The sequence below is a fragment of the Entelurus aequoreus genome, linkage group LG14 (genome assembly GCF_033978785.1).
Source record: "Entelurus aequoreus isolate RoL-2023_Sb linkage group LG14, RoL_Eaeq_v1.1, whole genome shotgun sequence".
NCBI classification, from domain to species: domain Eukaryota; kingdom Metazoa; phylum Chordata; class Actinopteri; order Syngnathiformes; family Syngnathidae; genus Entelurus; species Entelurus aequoreus.
The window spans coordinates 11,691,799-11,714,816 of NC_084744.1; the positions used below are offsets into that span (position 1 = coordinate 11,691,799).

Here is a 23,018-nt window from a genome sequence, read left to right on the forward strand (position 1 = left end):
ATAAATTGAGAACAGGAAGTGAACAAAAGTTTTAGCAACTGCTATGTAAAGGAAAAGGGGTAGGGTTAAATAAGCTCTGCTTCTTCCTACTCCTTTTCGAACATGTTGAATAGAGAAACTGGAAATTGTGATGTATCATTGTTGTATGCATGCATGTTCCAAATAAACACAAACTCAACTCGACTCAAATATTATATATCTTTTACTAAAGAAGGGACCTTTGTCGAGGCTAGAACCAATTATTCATGTTTACATTGTTTCTTTTGGGGAACTCTGCTTCACTATACCAACTGTTCGATTTAAAAACAATGTTCAAGAACCATTTAGGTTTATAAATCGAGGTGCCTTTGTATATCCTTGAACAGCTGCATATTCCCGCAGAACTATTGGGCGAACATCTGTATAAAATGTTAATCAGTGCAAGGATGCAGAAGCAAGACAGACATCAAAAGCTTACTTACGATTCAAAGCTGACGACGTGCACTCACTACTCCCTCCATTGACCGCAGCTTTCTTTATTACCGTGTTGGGCATAAACCTTTACCACGTGTCATTTTACTGCCAGCGTCCGATCCCTCTGAAGGGTCCGTGGCAGTTCATCACTAGTCACAACCACAAAAGTGCAACTGTTAAGAATAGCCTGCAGACGGCGAGCAGCTGGAGAAATGGGGGTCGTGACAAAGCCAATGTTGTATAAAACACTGAAAAGGAGGCATTTAATTTCATATTCTCTATGTTCCACATCCTCTAATACAGTGTCTAAGCCTGTCTGGGACTGAATATAGCATCTCTGTCTACATTTAGAATATACCCAGGGGTGAGGTTTGAGGGCACGCTATACTTCCAAGCTAGTTTACATGTATTAATTACAGTGTAAAGAAATCCAATACAAGAGTTCCATTGAAAATTCTGTCGTTGTAGTTAGTAACCAAGGATGGCATTTGACTTGAGTTCTTTGATAAATTCTATTATTGTATGTGGAAGATTAACATAAATACATCTTTTCAACGGTTAGTTTTAACAAGATGGGACAATCATAATCCATGCTAGTGCTGTATTCAGGGTTCGTACACCTTTTCCTTGGCCAAATTCAAGCACTTTTTAAGGACTTTCAAGGTACATTTTCCAGTTTTTCCCAGTACCCTTCAAAAGGCGAAAACCAGTGTGAATCAATCCATAGCCTTGTTGTTTTGAGGTCACCAAATGCTGTCTGGAGGAAAAATAGGGAAAATCTGCTAAAAACCTAAGCCTAACATTGAAGCAGCAGTTATCATTAACTGAATGGGGCATAGAAAATGAAGCAGTGTTTCTGTAGACCAGGGGTCACCAACGCGGTGCCCGCGGGCACCAGGTAGCCCGTAAGGACCAGATGAGTCGCCCGCTGGCCTGTTCTAAAAATAGCTCAAATAGCAGCACTTACTAGTGAGCTGCCTCTATTTTTTAAATGTTATTTATTTACTAGCAATCTGGTCTCGCTTTGCCCGACATTTTTAATTCTAAGAGAGACAAAACTCAAATAGAATTTGAAAATCCAAGAAAATATTTTAAAGACTTGGTCTTCACTTGTTTAAATAAATTCTTTTTTTTTTTTTACTTTGCTTCTTATAACTTTCAGAAAGACAAATTTAGAGAAAAAATACAACCTCAAAAATGATTTTAGGATTTTTAAACACATATACCTTTTTACCTTTTAAATTCCTTCCTCTTCTTTCCTGACAATTTAAATCAATGTTCAAGTAAATGTATTTTTTTTATTGTAAAGAATAAATAAATTGTAATTTAATTCTTCATTTTAACTTCTGTTTTTTCGACGAAGAATATTTGTGAAATATTTCTTCAAACTTATTATGATAAAAATTCAAAAAAAATATTCTGGCAAATCTAGAAAATCTGTAGAATCAAATTTAAATCTTATTTCAAAGTCTTTTGAATTTATTTTAAAATTTTTGTTCTGGAAAATCTAGAAGAAATAATGATTTGTCTTTGTTAGAAATGTAGCTTGGTCCAATTTGTTATATATTCTAACAAAGTGTAGATTGGATTTTAACCTATTTAAAACATGTCATCAAAATTCTAAAATTAATCGTAATCAGGAAAAATTACTAATGATGTTCCATAAATTATTTTTTTAAGTTTTTCTCTTCTTTTTTTCGGTTGAATTTAGAATTTTAAAGAGTCGAAATTGAAGATAAACTATGTTTCAAAATTTAATTGTCATTTTTTTCGTGTTTTCTCCTCTTTTAAACCGTTCAATTAAGTGTAAATATCATTAATTATTAATAATAACATAGAGTTAAAGGTAAATTGAGCAAATTGGCTATTTCTGGCTATTTATCTAAGTGTGTATCAAACTGGTAGCCCTTCGCATTAATCACTACCCAAGAAGTAGCTCTTGGTTTCAAAAAGGTTGGTGACCCCTGCTGTAGACTATTCAATGTCATTGGTGTTGGCAAACATGTCTCCGTTTGTGTTGTTTCACAAATGTCTTGTTCTTTTTCTTACTTACAGCACTCAATGACATCGAACAGCACACGGATTGATTCACACCGTATTTGTGCTTGTAAACTACATAATGTGGTATGAATAAACGCACCCTCAAATTGTCAATTTTACTCATTTATTAACAAAACTGTTCCACATTAATATAAGGATAATAAATTCAAGGAAAATATTTAGTTTGTTTTACAACACCTCAGTCACCTTTCATTAGGCATATCAAGCCTTATAACTGTGGCTATGATAACAAATCGAGGGAAGTTCTTAACATTATAATTTCTAATTGACAAACGCTCGCTTTTTTCCTTTCGTAGCTCGTAATAACTGTCCGTAATTAACATGTAATCTAGCGCTGATCTCACAGTTTAGGTCTAGCATGTACCAAAAGGTTAGAAAACAAAACTTCAGCTAACTTGTAGGGCTAGTAATCTCTGTGGCTTACCTTTCATATGACTCGCGAGATTGCGAAAAACTGGATTTTCTTTTTGCATACTTTGCAGCAGGCTACACGTTGATTTGGTCCACGTTTTATCCAAAGTTTGTATTTGTCATTTTCCATCCAATGTTCATTAAAACGACAAACCTGCTTGGCACTCAGCATCAAGGGTTGGAATTGGGGGTTAAATCACCAAAAATGATTCCCGGGCGAAGCCCCCGCTGCTGCCCACTGCTCCCCTCACCTCCCAGAGGGTGATAGGTCAAAGGCAGAGAATAATTTCACCACACCTAGTGTGTGTGTGACAATCATTAGCACTTTAACTACAGCCGTGTATTCGGCTCGGGCATGACAACAACCTAATGTAAAGGCTCCTGCAAAGCCAACAGATCAAACGTGTAGCTTTCGTTTTTAAGGAAAGTTATTTTATTTTTTTCCACTTTATAATTAGCCTATTGAGTCAGACTGCCGAGAAATATGATGAACATTTCCAAGCATTTACAAGCACTTCACCCAAAATTCAAGCATTTTTCAAACCTTGAAAACACAACATTGAAATCCAAGCATTTTCAAGGTTTTTAACCACCCGTACGAACCCTGAGTATTGCACACAATAACTAAAAGTTCAAGTTAAAGTACCAATGATTGTCACACACACACACTAGGTGTGGCGAAATTATTCTCTGCATTTGATCCATCACCCTTCATCACCCCCTGGGAGGTGAGGGGAGCAGTGGGGAGCAGTGGGCAGCATTTTTGGTGGTAAGCAACGTTCCCTCTAAGGCGCGCGCCTGTGCAGTTGCGCACTGCTCAAGCGTCCTCTGCGCACGGCAAATCTATGCCACGCACAAAATCAAATAAATAAATAAGCGCATAACAAATTTCGACACACGGACACGACAGAAAAAACAGTTTTCGTCATCGTTGTTCAAATATTGTAACGTCTGTCGAGACGCTTTGAGGACATGAATTCCATCCATCACTTCACTGAGCAAAACTCTTTATTGTCGGCCATAAACACATCACCAAAACATTAGTAAAAAAAAAGATATCTAGCAAAAGTGGTCATTTTCTGCAGTACAAACCAGACCAAAAGCAACTTTGTTATATCAACAGCAGCCGCTCGCTCTTTCTCACTTGCGCCAACACATGCACATATGGCACTTAGCCAGTGATGCGTTTACAGCCACACAAAAAGTCGGACAACTCCAACACGACAAATAAAGTGTCATTCCAGGTCGTTACACTATGATTTACCAATCAAATGTGTGCTTATTCTAGTGTCATTTATTAGGAATCTTAAATTATAAATATTAACCATGAAATGCTGTTAGTATATTAAATAAATACTAATAAAAAGATATTTTTTACAAACAGGAAGTTGCAGGAATGTACACATGATCCCCTGCTTACATCTCATTGTGCAACATGTGAATGTTTTAGTGAAATTTGCAATGTCTGAAAGGGGTACAAATTATTTCCAAAGCAGGACCTCCACCCGGACAAACAATACAAGTACACAGTTCATGAAAAACAAAATTTTTTGTTATTGTCATTGTAAGTGGGCCTAAACACTTATATTAGAAAATAACCTCATGGAAATGACTGCTGTCATTTGATTATAATAATAAGAGAATGTTAACTGTCTATCTGTGTTGGCCCTGCGATGAACCCCAAAGTGTCACCACGTGAGTCAGATTGACTTGAAATTTCTTGCACAGCTCAATGCTGCTTGACAAAACAACCACTGTGACTTTAGGGTGTTAGCTGGATCACGTTGCAATTACAAGTTGTGGTATCTCACAATACTACAGAAAGTCGGCTCGGATGTAATTTAAAGTAGCCAGTGTACAGCTTTGTATGACTGTGTAGATTTACTATCCACTGAAAATGAGTTAATGGGTCTTTTTGCAACCTTTACTCGGCTGTTTAGAGAGCGCTAACTTTCCAACCAAAGTGTGGAACAATACTGTCATATTGAGGACAAAACTCATTTTACAAACCCCAAAACCAGTGAAGTTGGGACGTTGTGTAAATGTTAAATAAAAACAGACTACAATGATTTGCAAATCCTTTTCAACCTATATTCAATTGAATAGACTAAAAAGACAAGACACTAAACGCTCGAACTGGTAAACTTTGTTATTTTTATTTCCTATTAGCTCATTTGGAATTTCATGCCGGCAACATGTTTCAAAAAAGCTGGCACAAGTGGCAAAAAAGACTGAGAAAGTTGAGGAATGCTCATCAAACACTTATTTGGAACATCCCACAGGTGAACAGGCTAATTGGGAACAGGTGGGTGCCATGAATGGCTATAAAAGCAGCTTCCATGAAATGCTCAGTCATTCACAAACAAGGAAGGGGCGAGGGTCACCACTTTGTGAACAAATGCATGAGCAAATTGTCGAACAGTTTAAGAACAACATTTCTCAACGAGCTATTGCAAGAAATTTAGGGATTTCGCCATCTAAGGTCTGTAATATCATCAAAAGGTTCAGAGAATCTGGAGAAATCACTGCACGTAAGCGATGATATTATGGACCTTCGATCCCTCAGGCGGTGCTGCACCAAAAAGCGACATCAGTGTGTAAAGGATATCACCACATGGGCTCAGGAACCCTTCAGAAAACCACTGTCAGTAACCACAGTTTGTCACTACATCTGTAAATGCAAGTTAAAACTCTACTATACAAAGCCAAAGCCATTTATCAACAACACCCAGAAACGTCGCCGCCCCGTTTACACTGCACCCAAAATCAGATTTGTTTGCACTCAAGTGACAGAGATCTTTTTTTGCCAGTTTATTAGCTGGTTCACATTGCAATTTGGTAAACACTTTTTAGAGGGCTGATTAGTGTGTAAAATGTTAGCTAAATTGGTTAAAAACTATGGCCGCCATCAAGCAAAACGTCTTTGCAGGGACACTGGGGCACTTGGCAACTAATGGTTCATAATTCCTTAAAAATAAATAGTCTAATGATTATAAAACTTCGAGGATGCAGTGGTATCTCAACTTAAAAGTGCCCCAACTTGGCGTTTTGAGTTAAGGGCTATCTCTTAATTGCTATGCTTTAAAGGGGACCAGTTTTGTGTATTTGGGATCTGCATAAATCCCAAAAATGTGAAATAAACCACTAAAGCACAATAAAGGTATTTAGAAAACAATCTAGTAGTGTTGTCTCGATACCAATATTTTGGTACCAGTACCAAAACTATTTAAATGCTTTTCGGTACGTTTCTAAATAAAGGGGATTAAAAAAATTGCAATATTGGTTTTATTTTAACAAAAAATCTTATTGCAAGTTTGTCCTTAAATAAAATAGTGAACATACAAGACAATTGTCTTTTATTAGTAAGTAATCAAACAAAGGCTCCTAATTTACTCTGCTGACATATACAGTAACATATTGTGCCATTTTCCATTCTATTATTTTGTCAAAATTAAGGACAAGTGGTAGAAAATGAATTGTTAATCTACTTGTTCATTTATTGTTAATATCTGCTTACTTTCTCTTTTAACATGTTATATAACATGTTATATCTACACTTCTGTTCAAATGTAATAATCCCTTTTTCTTCTGTTGTTTGATACTTTACATTAGTTTTGGATGATACCACAAATTTGGGTATCAATCCGATACAAAGTAGTTACAGGCTCATACATTGGTCATATTCAAAGTCCTCATGTGATCCAGGGACATATTTCCTCAGTTTATAAACATAATTTTTTTAAACTTACTTTATTAGCCGCTAGCTAGATAGCCATGTCTTAAAGCACCTCTTCCGTATAGTATTGAAACGTATTGTGTTTCATCTGGCATCACATGGACAAAGATAAGACCTTCTGGAGGAAAGTTCTGTTGTCAAATGAAACAAAAATTGAGTTGTTTGGCCACAATACCCAGCAATATGTTTGGATGAGAAAAGGTGAGGCCTTTTATCCCAGTAACACCATTCCTACCGTCAAGCATGGTGGTGGTAGTATTATGCTCTGGGCCTGTTTTGCTGCCAACGGAACTGGTGCTTTACAGAGAGTAAATGGGACAATGAAAAAGGAGAAAACCTCCAAATTCTTCAGGACAACCTAAAATCATCAGCCCAGAGGTTGGGTCTTGGGCACAGTTGGGTGTTTCAACAGGACAAAGACCACAAACACATGTCAGAAGTGGTAAAGTGATGGCTAAATTTAGGCTAGAATTAAGGTTTTAGAATGGCCTTCCCAAAGTCCTGACTTAAACGTGCGGACAATGCTGAAGAAACAAGTCCATGTCATAAAACCAACAAATTTAGCTGAACTGCACCAATTTTGTCAAGAGGAGAGGTCAAAAATTCAAGCAGAAGCTTGCCAGAAGCTTGTGGATGGCTACCAAAAGCGTCTTATTGCAGTGAAACTTGCCAAGGGACATGTAACCAAATATTAACATTGCTGTATGTATACTTTTGACCTAGCAGATTTGCTCACATTTTCAGTAGACCCATAATAAATTCATTAAAGAACCAAACTTCATGAATGTTTTTTGTGACCAACAAGTATGTGCTCCAATCACTCTATCACAAAAAAATAAGAGTTGTAGAAATTATTGGAATCTCAAGACAGCCATGACATTATGTTCTTTACAAGTGTATGTAAACAAATAAGATTTACGTCTGCTTTTAGCCACGGACCAAATTTTTTTAGCCCAATTCGAGGTTTGGTCACCCTTGCTCTTGACTGGGGATGATGTTCGAAACCGGTTCTCCCGGTTGTTCGATAAGAAAAGAACCGATTCCATGGACTCGAATCCCTTTTTGAGAACCGGTTCCCGTTATCGAGGCCACTATAGTAAAGGAAAAGAGTTGGTTTTTTATTCGAATCCCCGGGAACGAATCCCTTCCCACAGGAAATGCCCTGTGGGACGACAATGTTATTCCCATTTGATTGTAGACTCTTACTGACACCTTGTGGCGATATGAAAATACTACGCGTCATTTGTTTGGGCACTTCCGGGATGGCAACGTCAGTTAAGTTCATGAGACAAATGAGAAGTAGACAAGTTGTGTTAAGGAATCGGTTCGATAAGAGGATTCGATAATGGGCTCAAACTCGATAATTTCTAATCAAACATCATCCCTACTCTTGACTATACTTTTTTGTGGAAAAAGGGACAAAAATGGCTCTTCTGAGAGCGAAGGTTGCCGACCCCAGCCATAGGTGACTTCGGACCACTGTCCTTTCTGCTCATGAGTCAATTGACGGTGAACCAAAAGAAAAGCTGAAAGGTGATTCAAATGTCTCGGTCGCGCTGGGGAGAATCTGGCAAGTCAATGATAATTCTGTGTGGGTTTGCCCGCTACGACTTGGCTTTCACATCACACATTCTCATTTCACTCATCACTGTACTAATCCATGTAAAGAAGTTGATTCTTCAAGCTCTATTTACTACACCTGCATTGCTAACAGGAAATGTGGGAATAAAATAAGAAAAATCTCTATTTTTTTTTGGCCTGTAGAAAGATTATGCATGTTCGCATAATGCTGGGTCTACTAAGGTCGCTAACTCCATTACAAACTGATCCCACAGAGGCAGATTAGGCGTGCTTTCCTCCTCCCACAACACTCCCAAAGCAAACCAATATCAAGGCAATTTCTGCAATAAAAAATGCACGGTGAAGCGGCTGCAGCCCATTAATCATGCTCTTAGGAGACAACTATACTCATGAACAGCCAAGTCGAGTGTTGCAGGGTGGCAGCAGGGTGCAGAACTCCTACCTGATTTGCGGTTAGATCCGAAAGAAGTACTCATGCAAGGACAGCGTCAAAGTTCTTCTCTGCACCTGAAAAAGAAGAAAAGGTCGTTGGACACTTTTTTCACACTTGTCATTGTAGGCTGATAACCTTAAACTCAAAGAAGAATATTCGGTAACACTTTAATATGGGGAACATATTCACCATTAATTAATTGCTTATTAACATGCAAATTAGTAACATATTGGCTCTTAATTAGTCATTATTAAGTACTTAGTAATGCCTTATTCGGCATGGCCTTATTATACAACCAGTAAGTCTTTAACTAAGAGTCTTCCCTCAATAACCTCAGAATTATTGCTTATTAGTAACCCTAACCTTAACCCTAATTCAGTGGTTCGTAACCTGGGTTCGATCGAACCCTAGGGGTTCGGTGAGTCGGGCTCAGGGGTTCGGCGGAGGTCAAGACACACCCGACTCATCGTGTTAGTAAAAACTTCTCCCTATCGGTGTATTACGGATACGGCAACAGCAGAAGTCAGACTGATTTGCAGGTGTGTCATTTGTTGTGAGTTTATGCACTGTGTTGGTTTTGTTCATTTTGTGCTGCTGTTTCGAGGCATGTGAAAAAAAATAATGCACTTTGTGACTTCAATAATAAATATGGCAGTGCCATGTTGGCATTTTTTTCCATAACTTGAGTTGATTTATTTTGGAAAACCTTTGTTACATTGTTTAATGCATCCAGCGGGGCATCACAACAAAATTAGGCATAATAATGTGTTAATTCCACGACTGTATATATATATATCGGTATCGGTTGATATTGGAATCGGTAATTAAGAGTTGGACAATATCGGAATATCGGATATCGTCAAAAAAGCCATTATCGGTCATCTCTAACCACAACTGGTTCGGAACTAACAGTGTTCGGATTGTAATCATCCAAATATGATGAGCAGCAATGTAGAAAGCCGCCAACGTTGTACATCGGATAGCGAACGCAGGCGACAACAAGTAGGTTAGCTGGGTGATGCTAACTACGTCAACTAGCGAGCTTGTTTCCGCGCCCCTGATCGTTTCCCTGTCCCGCAATTCAGTGCGGCGTTTAGGCAAGAGGAACAGCGAGGACCTGCTGCTCAGGCGAGCATTCAACTGATTGTGTTTAAATCCTTTTTTTTTTTTCATATTTAATTGAAAAAACACGGAAGTGATATTTTGACGCGAAAATGAATGTTTAAAAAATGCAGATTTCCACGTTTTTGCGGACATTTCACATGCCTGGAATGTAGAACATTACACGAAAAATGTCTAAATGTTTTAGTACAACTTTGTTGAGCTACGAAGCCGCACCGCTTGATGGATTGTCGACGCATAACAGCGACCATAGTCAGACGTACTGTGCTTCATCATACGGGTGTTATTATGGTGTGTGTAAAAGGACCCCAAAATGGCAGCTATTAGGAGACATATTATTTAGCGTTTAGTTTCCACACTATATTATGCAAAACCAACTTTTTTTTCCAGGTGTCTACCATTGAGGTCTATAAGATCCTTCTTTTTCTCTATCCTCTTGTTGTGAGGCATTCATCCTCCGCTGTTGCCATTTCAAACACAGAGTAGCGTACAGTTCTAACTAGAGGTGTCCGATAATGGCTTTTTTGCCGATATCCGATATTGTCCAACTCTTAATTACCGATTCCGATATCAACCGATACCGATATATACAGTCGTAGAATAAACACATTACTATGCCTAAATTTGTTGTGATGCCCCGCTGGATGCATTAAACAATGTAACAAGGTTTTCCAAAATAAATCAACTCAAGTTATGGAAAAAAAATGCCAACATGGCACTGCTATATTTATTATGGAAGTCACAAAGTGCAGTATTTTTTTTGCACTGGGGGGTGTGGGGGTGTTGGGGGGGTTTGGTAGGGGGTAGCGGGGGCTGTATATTATAGCGTCCCGGAAGAGTTAGTGCTGCAAGGGGTTCTGGGTATTTGTTCTGTTGTGTTACGGTGCGGATGTTCTCCCGAAATGTGTTTGTCATTCTTGTTTGGTGTGGGTTCACAGTGTGGCGCATATTTGTAAAGGTGTTAAAGTTGTTTATACGGCCACCCTCAGTGTGACCTGTATGGCTGTTGACCAAGTATGCTTGCATTCACTTGTATGTGAAAAGCCGTCGATATTATGCGACTGGGCCGGCACGCAAAGGAAGTGCCTTTAAGGTTTATTGGCGCTCTGTACTTCTCCCTGCGTCCGTGTACACAGCGGCGTTTTAAAAAGTCATACATTTTACATTTTGAAACCGATACCAATGATTTTGAAACAGATACCGATAATTTCCGATATTACATTTGAAAGCATTTTTCGGCCGATAATATCGGCAGTCCGATATTATCGGACTGCCGATAATATAACTTATATCTGTTAGTAGCCTCGCTATGGAAGAGCTAACAACTACCAGTACAACAGTGATGACGGGGAGAGGATGCTGTCCAAATGGAGTCACTTAAATAAGACTGCCCACAAAACAGCGTATTTTCAAGAGATGGTCAGAAAGCGGCTTGAAGATGGCCTGTAAAACCTAAATTTATGCAACATGTCAAGTCAAGTCAAGTCAAGTCAACTTTATTTATATAGCACATTTTCAACAACTTTTTAGATTGAACCAAAGTGCTTTACAGGTTAAAAAAGCATGGAGCAAACAAAACAAAAAAACACAAAAAAAAAAAAAAAAAAAAAAAAACTAAGCAAAACAAAAAAAAAACAACAAAGAACATAAACAATGAGTGTGCTAAACAAGATAGTGCAAATCGAATAAAAAGTTTTAAAAAATTTGCAGAATAAAAAAATAATAATAATAAAAGTGCGACAAATTGAAAAATACAACTAAAGTGAATACAGGTTTTGTACTTTTCATGAGTCGGTTGCCGTATAATCTCCGTTATTGTATGGCCAAACATTGCATGTCAAAAAAAACTAGTACGTTTGCCTGCATATGATACCGCAGAATCGCATGCCAATTTTGTCAAGAGTGGTCAAAAATTCAACCAGAAGCTTGTGGATGGCTACCAGAAGCGCCTTATTGCAGTGAAACTTGCCAAAGGACATGTAACTAAATATTACCATTGCTGTATGTATACTTTTGACCCAGTAGATTTGGTCACATTTTCAGTAGACCCATAATAAATTCATAAAAGAACCAAACTTCATGAATGTTTTTTGTGACCATTAACGAGTTGTTATCTCAGTCTGCCTTTTTATTGAAATAATAAGCCCAAATGGGGCCCCCAACTTTATTCAGTTACCAGAAACTGGACAGTAGGTTGACAGTCCATTTAACATCACTCCCATAGAATCAGTCAAACCTGTGCAGTATTTTTCTGGGTAATGGCACAATTGCAATTTAGCAGCAATTTATTTATTTATATATGCACCTTATTGCTTTTTTTATCCTGCACTACCATGAGCTTATGTGACAAAATGTCGTTCTTATCTGTACTGTAAAGTTCAAATTTGAATGACAACAAAAAGGAAGTCTAAGTCTCTAAGTCTAATTGTTAAAGAACGAGAATCTCATTAGACTGCGCCATGGTCCTGTACAAAAGGAGTAAAGACACGCGTGTCAAGGTCGCCGTGCCACCAATTAGCCTCTCTCGTTCTCGCCGAGCACCTCCAGAAGTGCTTGCGCTCACCGTAATTAAGAGAACAGAGGTTGTGTTTCATTTAATGTGGGTCCGAGACGGAGAGAGAGAGAACAATTTCCGAATTATTCGACAGGAAGACGTTCAGTGCAAAAAACGGAAGATTTGAAGAAAATAGTGCACGTACACTCCTGTGGACATCAGTCAGGAGGGTAACATCCACTATTAAAAAAAAAAAGATTATTAGATACTAGGGTTGTACGGTATACTGATATTAGTATAGTACCGCAATACTAATGAATCATATTCGGTACTATAACCCTCTGAAAAGTACCGGCCCCCCCTCGACCCCGGGCCTTCTGGTCAAGTCGTGTCATTGCTGGTTTACGACCAGACGAGCATGTTCGGCAGCGCACAATCACGGAGTACTTACAAGCAGACACAGTGGGTAGACAGAAAAGGGAGAACGGACGCATTTTGGTTAAAAAACTAACGATAAAGGTGAAGTCATAACACTGAAACGCCCTCAGGAAGAGGTGATTTAAGACATGGCTAGCTAGCTAACGGCTAACGTCCATCCGCCATCGGCAGTGTTTTAGCCACCTCTATCTAAATCACTAATCCTGGTCTCCATGGCGACAAACAAGCAGACACAGTGTGTAGACAGAAAAGGGAGAACGGACGCATTTTGGTTAAAAAACTAACGATAAAGGTGAAGTCATAACACTGAAACGCCCTCAGGAAGAGGTGATTTAAGACATGGCTAGCTAGCTAACGGCTAACGGCTAACGTCCATCCGCCACCGGCAGTGTTTTCGCCACCTCTATCTAAATCACTAATCCTGGTCTCCATGGCGACAAACAAGCAGACACAGTGTGTAGACAGAAAAGGGAGAACGGACGCATTTTGGTTAAAAAACTAACGATAAAGGTGAGGTCATAACACTGAAACGCCTTCAGGAAGAGGTGATTTAAGACATGGCTAGCTAGCTAACGGCTAACGTCCATCCGCCATCGGCAGTGTTTTAGCCACCTCTATCTAAATCACTAATCCTGGTCTCCATGGCGACAAACAAGCAGACACAGTGTGTAGACAGAAAAGGGAGAACGGACGCATTTTGGTTAAAAAACTAACGATAAAGGTGAAGTCATAACACTGAAACGCCCTCAGGAAGAGGTGATTTAAGACATGGCTAGCTAGCTAACGGCTAACGTCCATCCGCCATCGGCAGTGTTTTAGCCACCTCTATCTAAATCACTAATCCTGGTCTCCATGGCGACAAACAAGCAGACACAGTGTGTAGACAGAAAAGGGAGAACGGACGCATTTTGGTTAAAAAACTAACGATAAAGGTGAGGTCATAACACTGAAACGCCCTCAGGAAGAGGTGATTTAAGACATGGCTAGCTAGCTAACGGCTAACGGCTAACGTCCATCCGCCACCGGCAGTGTTTTAGCCACCTCTATCTAAATCACTAATCCTGGTCTCCATGGCGACAAACAAGCAGACACAGTGTAGACAGAAAAGGGAGAACGGACGCATTTTGGTTAAAAAACTAACGATAAAGGTGAGGTCATAACACTGAAACGCCCTCAGGAAGAGGTGATTTAAGACATGGCTAGCTAGCTAACGGCTAACGTACATCCGCCATCGGCAGTGTTTTAGCCACCTCTATCTAAATCACTAATCCTGGTCTCCATGGCGACAAACAAGCAGACACAGTGTGTAGACAGAAAAGGGAGAACGGACGCATTTTGGTTAAAAAACTAACGATAAAGGTGAAGTCATAACACTGAAACGCCCTCAGGAAGAGGTGATTTAAGACATGGCTAGCTAGCTAACGGCTAACGGCTAACGTCCATCCGCCACCGGCAGTGTTTTAGCCACCTCTATCTAAATCACTAATCCTGGTCTCCATGGCGACAAACAAGCAGACACAGTGTGTAGACAGAAAAGGGAGAACGGACGCATTTTGGTTAAAAAACTAACGATAAAGGTGAAGTCATAACACTGAAACGCCCTCATGAAGAGGTGATTTAAGACATGGCTAGCTAGCTAACGGCTAACGTCCATCCGCCATCGGCAGTGTTTTAGCCACCTCTATCTAAATCACTAATCCTGGTCTCCATGGCGACAAACAAGCAGACACAGTGTGTAGACAGAAAAGGGAGAACGGACGCATTTTGGTTAAAAAACTAACGATAAAGGTGAAGTCATAACACTGAAACGCCCTCAGGAAGAGGTGCTTTAAGACATGGCTAGCTAGCTAACGGCTAACGTCCATCCGCCATCGGCAGTGTTTTAGCCACCTCTATCTAAATCACTAATCCTGGTCTCCATGGCGACAAACAAGCAGACACAGTGTGTAGACAGAAAAGGGAGAACGGACGCATTTTGGTTAAAAAACTAACGATAAAGGTGAGGTCATAACACTGAAACGCCCTCAGGAAGAGGTGATTTAAGACATGGCTAGCTAGCTAACGGCTAACGTCCATCCGCCATCGGCAGTGTTTTAGCCACCTCTATCTAAATCACTAATCCTGGTCTCCATGGCGACAAACAAGCAGACACAGTGTGTAGACAGAAAAGGGAGAACGGACGCATTTTGGTTAAAAAACTAACGATAAAGGTGAAGTCATAACACTGAAACGCCCTCAGGAAGAGGTGATTTAAGACATGGCTAGCTAGCTAACGGCTAACGTCCATCCGCCATCGGCAGTGTTTTAGCCACCTCTATCTAAATCACTAATCCTGGTCTCCATGGCGACAAACAAGCAGACACAGTGTGTAGACAGAAAAGGGAGAACGGACGCATTTTGGTTCAAAAACTAACGATAAAGGTGAGGTCATAACACTGAAACGCCCTCAGGAAGAGGTGATTTAAGACATGGCTAGCTAGCTAACGGCTAACGGCTAACGTCCATCCGCCATCGGCAGTGTTTTAGCCACCTCTATCTAAATCACTAATCCTGGTCTCCATGGCGACAAACAAGCAGACACAGTGTGTAGACAGAAAAGGGAGAACGGACGCATTTTGGTTAAAAAACTAACGATAAAGATGAAGTCATAACACTGAAACGCCCTCAGGAAGAGGTGATTTAAGACATGGCTAGCTAGCTAACGGCTAACGTCCATCCGCCATCGGCAGTGTTTTAGCCACCTCTATCTAAATCACTAATCCTGGTCTCCATGGCGACAAACAAGCAGACACAGTGTGTAGACAGAAAAGGGAGAACGGATGCATTTTGGTTAAAAAACTAACGATAAAGGTGAAGTCATAACACTGAAACGCCCTCAGGAAGAGGTGATTTAAGACATGGCTAGCTAGCTAACGGCTAACGGCTAACGTCCATCCGCCATCGGCAGTGTTTTAGCCACCTCTATCTAAATCACTAATCCTGGTCTCCATGGCGACAAACAAGCAGACACAGTGTAGACAGAAAAGGGAGAACGGACGCATTTTGGTTAAAAAACTAACGATAAAGGTGAGGTCATAACACTGAAACGCCCTCAGGAAGAGGTGATTTAAGACATGGCTAGCTAGCTAACGGCTAACGTCCATCCCCCATCGGCAGTGTTTTAGCCACCTCTATCTAAATCACTAATCCTGGTCTCCATGGCGACAAACAAGCAGACACAGTGTGTAGACAGAAAAGGGAGAACGGACGCATTTTGGTTAAAAAACTAACGATAAAGATGAAGTCATAACACTGAAACGCCCTCAGGAAGAGGTGATTTAAGACATGGCTAGCTAGCTAACGGCTAACGGCTAACGTCCATCCGCCATCGGCAGTGTTTTAGCCACCTCTATCTAAATCACTAATCCTGGTCTCCATGGCGACAAACAAGCAGACACAGTGTGTAGACAGAAAAGGGAGAACGGACGCATTTTGGTTAAAAAACTAACGATAAAGGTGAAGTCATAACACTGAAACGCCCTCAGGAAGAGGTGATTTAAGACATGGCTAGCTAGCTAGCGGCTAACGTCCATCCGCCATCGGCAGTGTTTTAGCTACCTCTATCTAAATCACTAATCCTGGTCTCCATGGCGACAAACAAGCAGACACAGTGTGTAGACAGAAAAGGGAGAACGGACGCATTTTGGTTAAAAAACTAACGATAAAGGTGAAGTCATAACACTGAAACGCCCTCAGGAAGAGGTGATTTAAGACATGGCTAGCTAGCTAGCGGCTAACGTCCATCCGCCATCGGCAGTGTTTTAGCTACCTCTATCTAAATCACTAATCCTGGTCTCCATGGCGACAAACAAGCAGACACAGTGTGTAGACAGAAAAGGGAGAACGGACGCATTTTGGTTAAAAAATTAACGATAAAGGTGAAGTCATAACACTGAAACGCCCTCAGGAAGAGGTGATTTAAGACATGGCTAGCTAGCTAACGGCTAACGGCTAACGTCCATCCGCCATCGGCAGTGTTTTAGCCACCTCTATCTAAATCACTAATCCTGGTCTCCATGGCGACAAACAAGCAGACACAGTGTGTAGACAGAAAAGGGAGAACGGACGCATTTTGGTTAAAAAACTAACGATAAAGGTGAGGTCATAACACTGAAACGCCCTCAGGAAGAGGTGATTTAAGACATGGCTAGCTAGCTAGCGGCTAACGTCCATCCGCCATCTGCAGTGTGTTAGCTACCCGTATCTAAATCACTAATCCTGGTCTCCATGGCGACAAACAAGCAGACACAGTGTGTAGACAGAAAAGGGAGAACGGACGCATTTTGGTTAAAAAACTAACGATAAAGGTGAGGTCATAACACTGAAACGCCCTCAGGAAGAGGTGATTTAAGACATGGCTAGCTAGCTAGCGGCTAACGTCCATCCGCCATCGGCAGTGTTTTAGCCACCTCTACCTAAATCACTAATCCTGGTCTCCATGGCGACAAACAAGCAGACACAGTGTGTAGACAGAAAAGGGAGAACGGACGCATTTTGGTTAAAAAACTAACGATAAAGGTGAAGTCATAACACTGAAACGCCCTCAGGAAGAGGTGCTTTAAGACATGGCTAGCTAGCTAACGGCTAACGTCCATCCGCCATTGGCAGTGTTTTAGCCACCTCTATCTAAATCACTAATCCTGGTCTCCATGGCGACAAACAAGCAGACACAGTGTGTAGACAGAAAAGGGAGAACGGACGCATTTTGGTTAAAAAACTAACGATAAAGGTGAAGTCATAACACTGAAACGCCCTCAGGAAGAGGTGATTTAAGACATGGCTAGCTAGCTAACGGCTAACGTCCATCCGCCACCTGCAGTGTTTTAGCTACCTCTATCTAAATCACTAATCCTGGTCTCCATGGCGACAAATAAAGTATGTTTCTTACAAGTATCATCCCTGCAGGACGAGGAATAGCTAAACATGCTTCACTACACACCGTAGCTCACTGGCATCAAAATGTAAACAAACGCCATTGGTGGATCGACACCCGACATCCATTGTGATGATACCAAGTATGTCGATATTTTTCTTATTTCGTTTTTTAATGTTTATATTGTGTTTAGAAACTCAGGAAATGTGTGTCTGGACACATGAGGACTTTGAATATGACCAATTTATGATCCTATAACTACTTGGTATCGGATTGATACCCAAATTTGCGGTATCATCCAAAGCTAATGTATAGCATCCAAACAACGGAAGAATAAGTGATTATTACATTTTAACAGAAGTGTAGATAGAGCGTGTTAAAAGAGAAAGTAAGCAGATATTAACAGTAAATGAGCAAGTAGATCAATAATACATTTTCTACCTCTTGTCCTTAATAATTTTGACAGAATAATAGAATGGAAAATGACACAATATGTTACTGCATACGTCAGCAGCTAAATTAGGAGCCTTTGTTTGCTTACTTACTAATAAAAGACAAGTTGTCTTGTATGTTCACTATTTTATTTAAGGACTAAATTACAATAATAAACATGGTTAATGTACCCTAAGATTTTTTGTTCAAATAAAGCAATTTTTTTGTGGTACCCTTTATTTAGAAAAGTACCAAAAAGTATCAAAATAATTTTGGTACCGGTACCAAAATTTTGGTATTGGGACAACACTATTAGATACAAACATCTTGGGAGAAAGGACGAGTTGAATCATCCCAACCTTGGAAGTGAATCTTTTCTTTCCCCGGGTAGATCACAAAGGACGTTGGCTCTTGGTGACAGGCGTTCACTGTGCCAGCAGCAAGGTCCAACGCACGCGCCGCCTCACGTTACGGCCCATAAATCTAACTAAAGGAGCGGGGACGTCCCCTGCGGGGCTCGCGTTTGATGTGAGCGAGAGTCCACTTCAAGTTCAACTCTCGTTCCCTTTCTTGCAGCGACTGAACGGAACATGAAAGATAATTAGACGTACTTTGGTTTCAGACCATCTGGGCGTGTTGACACGGTGACCTTGCGCCGACGCCGCGACCTGACGACGGTCAGCATGATGGAAGCAGGTTTACATCTTAGTGCGACATCATAAGTGACCAGTGGCGGGGACGTGCGTTTCCCACCTAGGCCTTCAGTGATGTCCGACTTCAATGATTACCTCTCAAAATACCATCATTGAAGTCACCACATGACCATTGTTGGAGAGATACCATACAGGAAGACATTTACACACTACTGGGCATTGAACCACCACATCAGCCATCCATCTATCCATCTTCTTCCGCTTAGCCGAGGTCGGGTCGCGGGGGCAGCAGCCTAAGCAGGGAAGCCCAGACTTCCCTCTCCCCAGCCACTTGGTCCAGCTCCTCCCGGGTGATCCCGAGGCGTTCCCAGGCCAGTCGGGAGACATAGTCTTCCCAACGTGTCCTGGGTCTTCCCCGTGGCCTCCTACTGGTCGGACGTGCCCGAAACACCTCCCTAGGGAGGCGTTCGGGTGGCATCCTGACCAGATGCCCGAACCACCTCATCTGGCTCCTCTCGATGTGGAGGAGCAGCGGCTTTACTTTGAGCTCCACCCGGATGACAGAGCTTCTCACCCTATCTCTAAGGGAGAGCCCCGCCACCCGGGGCAGGGAACTCATTCCCCGTGATCTTGTCCTTTCGGTCATAACCCAAAGCTCATGACCATAGGTGAGGATGGGAACGTAGATCGACCGGTAAATTGAGAGCTTTGCCTTCCGGCTCAGCTCCTTCTTCACCACAACGGATCGATACAGCGTCCGCATTACTGAAGACGCCGCACCGATCAGCCTGTCGACCTCACGATCCAATCTTCCCTCACTCGTGAACAAGACTCCGAGGTACTTGAACTCCTCCAATAAACCCGCATCAGCAATTAAAACATATATTACGGGGTACTGCAAAAAACATATTAAGCGTGAAGAAATAAATACGTAAAATATCTGGACTCACAATTTGTAGAACCCATTCAAGCTTCTGGGGTGTGGCCGACATCGTCTCACAAGATGTAGTTTCTCTTTAAATATCCTTCTTGAAAATAGCCTTGCAAATATATGTGTTGTCTTGGCTAATCATAAAAGATGCAGACCAGGGGCCGTACTTATCAAGCTTCTTAGAGTGCCATTTTACACTTAAGTCCTGAGAATTTGCGAAATTTAGTCCTACTCTCAAACTTAAGAATAAAAGCTTTTTATCAACGTTCTTAAGTCTAAGAATCACTCCTACTCTCCACGATATTTAAGAGACCTTCAGAGGTGTCTTAAGTGGTTAGGAGTTGCCAGCAGGGGATGGCACTGAGGCGAGAGAGACGTGCGCGAACGTTCAGGGAACGGAACAATGTTTTTTTTTTTTTTGATGACCAGCAGCTGATCAAACGGTATCGTTTAGACAGAGCGGATATTATTTTTGTCACAGATTTAATACTTTTCGATTCCTTGTTGATTTCTGCATGTGTCTGCAGTGGGCTAGTATATATAGAGCCACCCACACCAGTTTCAAATTAGTTGCCTAATTAATGAATTGGAAAGAAAATGTTATGACAGTAGCGTATGTGTGTGGCCGTGAGGTGAGTGACGTCAGTGAGTGTGTGGGCGATAGAAGAGAGGGAGCGGTAGCGTGAGTGCCGGCGGGGACTAGTTTGTTTTGTATTATTTTGTAGTTTATTGTCAAAATATACACTCCCATTGTCCACTTAAATATTTCCAAGATATTTCTTTATTCTTAGACAACGGATTCCCTTCCGTGATTGGTCATTTCTATGGACATAGAAATGACGTCACCTAAAATTCCGTTTACGGCACATAGTAATGTCGTAATTCAGCTCTGAGTGTGACACTTAAGATTCAGTCCTACACTTCGCTGAAAGTGTGAGTAAGACGCTTGATAACTAACTTTTAAGTGCAGCTTTCAGCGAAGAATTTATTTACTCTTAAGTCAACTCTTAGCAGACTTCTTAGGAGTAATTCTAAGAAGCTTGATAAGTACGGCCCCTGAGCTACAAAATTCACATTAGTTCAGTTCAGTTTCAGTTTATTTCAAACATGCATACGATACAATGTAATGCATCACATATTTCCAGTTGTTTCATTGCAGCACGTCCAAAAAGGAGTAGGAAGAAGCAGAGTTTATTCAATCCTACCCCTTTTCATACCATAGCAATTTTATTCAATTTCCTTGTTCTCTGTAACAGAACAGTGAAAAAATAAATAATATACCATAGTAAGTAAACAAATATTAAATACATAAATAATCTTTATCTCGAAAGAAAAAGAAAGGGTTCAAGATGTTCATCATAGTTCTTATTCGGTGTACTTTGTGAACACTTGTAGTTTGAACCGTCTCTTAAACTGAATCATAGTGGTGCTTTGTTTGATTTATTTGGTTAATCCGTTCCATAATTTAATTCCACATACGGATATGCTGAAGGTTTTAAGTGTTGTACGAGCATACAAATGTTTTAAATTAGATTTTCCTCTAAGGTTATATTTCTACCTTTGTTGAGAAGAATTGTTGTACATTTTTGGTTAGCAGGTTACAGTTTGCTTTATACATCATTTTAGCTGTTTGCAAATGCACCAAATCGTTGAATTTCAATAATTGTGATTTAATAAATAAAGGGTTTGTATGTTCTCTATATCCAACATTATGTATTATTCTAATTGATCTTTTTTGTAACACCGTTAGTGAATGAAGCGCACATTTGTAGTTGTTTTCCCATTTTTCTACACAATACCTCAGATATGGTAACACTAGCGAGCAGTAGAGAATATGAAGTGATTTTTGGTCCAGAACATGTTTTGCTTTATCCATTATTGACGTGTTTCTTGCTACTTTATGTTGTATATTTTTTACATGAGGTTTCCAGTTCATTTTATCATCTATTATTACACCCAAAAATGTGTTTTCTTTTATCCTTTCAATATCTACTCCGTCTATTTGTATTTGTGTTTGACTTTCCATTGTACTGTTACCAAATAGTATTATTTTAGTTTTACTGAGATTCAAAGATAGTCGTTTTTTGTCAAACCATGTAAATGTAAATACCTCGCTCCCCGTTACCATCATTAGTGCGTAATGAGGAAGTGTTGTGTTGTTGTTATGCTACAGGGCGCACTGCGTTACGTGGGCTGCTGTTGGCGTGTTAATGTCGGCATTAAAGTTTTAAAAAGTGTGTCACACTTTGTCTGCTTTGGTTGGGACACTACAATACTTACAAGGGAATTAAAATATGAAGGATATCATGTAAATTGGCAAAAGTAAAAAAAAAAAAGGACGTCCTCACCTCTAGTCAAATGCAGACGTCCGAATCCTATCAAAAATTTGGAGGAAATATATCTTAATGTCGCAACTAAACATTGTATTTTATGATGGTTTTATCCTGGTACGGATGTAATGATTACTGGTATTAATGATAAACCGCTGTAAAACTCCTGGAGGTTAATATTGTCATTTTAACTTAAAATTAACGTAAAATCGTAACTGGACCGGTGATACTGCGCATTTACTGGAGAAGCGTGCTAACCGCTAGCTAACTTAAATACTAACATGAATCCATCATCAATCAATCAAAGTTTATTTATATAGCCCTTAATCACAAGTGACTCAAAGGGCTTTTTTGCCGATATCACGATATTGTCCAACTCTTAATTACTGATTCCGATATCAACCGATACCGATATATACAGTCGTGGAATTAACCCATAATTATGCCTAATTTTGTTGTGATGCCCCGCTGGATGCATTAAACAATGTAACAAGGTTTTCCAAAATAAATGCCTCAAAACAGCAGCTTGGAATTTGGGACATGCTCTCCCTGAGAGAGCATGAGGAGGTTGAGGTGGGCGGGGTTGAGGTGGGGGTGTAGGGTGTAGCGGGGGGTGTATATTGTAGCGTCCCGGAAGAGTTAGTGCTGCAAGGGGTTCTGGGTATTTGTTCTGTTGTGTTTATGTTGTGTTACGGTGCGGATGTTCTCCCGAAATGTGTTTGTCATTGTTGTTTGGTGTGGGTTCACAGTGTGGCGCATATTTGTGACAGTGTTAAAGTTGTTTATACGGCTACCCTCATTGTGACCTGTATGGCTGTTGACCAAGTATGCTTGCATTCACTTGTGTGTGTGAAAAGCCGTAGATATTATGTGATTGGGCCGGCACGCAAAGGCAATGCCTTTAAGGTTTATTGGTGCTCTGTACTTCTCCCTACGTCCGTGTACACGGCGGCGTTTTAAAAAGTCATAAATGTTACTTCTTGAAACGGATACCGATAATTTTGAAACCGATACCGATAATTTCCGATATT

General features: G+C 40.4%; 1 protein-coding gene across 4 annotated transcripts in view; it reads right to left on the reverse strand.

Moving 5' to 3' along the window:
- Positions 1–23,018, reverse strand: part of st6gal2a (ST6 beta-galactosamide alpha-2,6-sialyltranferase 2a) — a 281,873-nt gene that overhangs the window by 146,321 nt on the left and 112,534 nt on the right. For all 4 annotated transcript variants that reach the window (XM_062068890.1, XM_062068892.1, XM_062068891.1 and 1 more), the window contains one exon: positions 8,685–8,749. The gene's annotated coding sequence lies outside the window, so the exon portion shown is untranslated. The remainder of the gene's footprint in view (positions 1–8,684; positions 8,750–23,018) is intronic.